Source organism: Euprymna scolopes, chromosome 4 (assembly GCF_053919585.1).
Source record: "Euprymna scolopes isolate OS-2025 chromosome 4, ASM5391958v1, whole genome shotgun sequence".
In the NCBI taxonomy this organism is placed as follows: domain Eukaryota; kingdom Metazoa; phylum Mollusca; class Cephalopoda; order Sepiida; family Sepiolidae; genus Euprymna; species Euprymna scolopes.
The window spans coordinates 50,486,892-50,488,389 of NC_136485.1; positions in this window are offsets into that span (position 1 = coordinate 50,486,892).

A 1,498-nucleotide genomic window follows, 5' to 3' on the forward strand; every position below is an offset into this window, starting at 1 on the left:
TTAACATTTTTTTATTTCATTTGTTTATTCAAAATTTCCATTTTCATTTGTTTATTTCATCCATCAAAAAATAAGTTTTATTTGTTTGTTTCTGTTTTAGTGCATATCTCGCATTCCAAAAGTCATTTCTTTTTCGATCGATTTCATTTGCTTTCTTCGTCACGTGTTCTTTCCGTTTATTTTTTATTTATTTTTTTTTTATTTTAAATTCCTTGGTAAGTTTCTTTTTTTTTCCAATTTGCTGTTTTTTTTTTCTTCCATTTTTTTAAATCTTAATTTCAAGTGTTTAGATTGAATCCCCAAAAAATAGTATCCATTTGCTTTGACCGATTTCATTTGCTCTACTTTTTTTATTTAACCACTTTCCGGCAATTTGTGCTAATTCATTTCTTTTTATTTATGTTATTAAAATAAATTGTCCTCGCGATTTATAAAAATATATTAAATAAAATAAAAATATTTTTCTTAAATGCGAACCTGTTGTCAAATTTTATTTCCGGTAGAATGCACGTGGAAATGATTCCATTACGATTTTGCATGACAACAGTTTCACTGCTACATCGCTAAAGTATAATAGGCATCTCTTATTTTTACATTTTTTATTTCATTTGTTTATTCAAAATTTCCATTTTCATTTGTTTATTTCATCCATCAAAAAATAAGTTTTATTTGTTTGTTTCTGTTTTAGTGCATATCTAGCATTCCAGAAGTCATTTCTTTTTCGATCGATTTCATTTCCTTTCTTCGTCACGTGTTCTTTCCGTTTATTATTTATTTATTTTTTTTTAATTTTAATTCCTTGGTATGTTTCTTTTTTTTTCAAATTTGCTGTTTTTTTTCTTCCATTTTTTTTATTTAAATTTCAAGTGTTTAGATTAAATAAAAAAAAATAGTATCCATTTGCTTCGATTGCTTCGACCGATTTCATTTGCTGTATTTTTTTTATATATAACTTCATATTAAACAACTTTCCAACAATTTGTGCTAATTAATTTTTTTCTTATTTAATTTAAAAGTGTTTTGTTTACTGCCTTTTTGCCCCCCCTCTGCCATTTATATTCTCCCCCCTGTTCTCTCCCCCCACTGCCATTTTTAGTCTTTCCCAAGTGTTACAAGTGATTCTTGGTAAGTTTCTTACGGTAAATCTGTCTCAATAACTTCATATTTGAACTTATCTCGATTTACAGGATTTAACTTTTTTTCAGATTCTTCAATTAAAAATAAACAACAAAAGACTTTTTTTTAAATAAATATATTTCTCACAAAATCTATTTGGCCGCAAATAAAAAACTTGGCCTTATTTGACCATACATTTGTTGACCGGCCAATACATTGCGAAATAAATAAAACAAATATCTTTTTTCAGATTTCTCTTTTTTTCCTATTCCTAAATTAACAATAAGCGAAAAAAAATAGGAACAAATTATTTCCAAATCGGTTTGGATACAAGAAGTACAGAAGTACATATAAAATAACTGGCCTTATTTGATGTTACAGC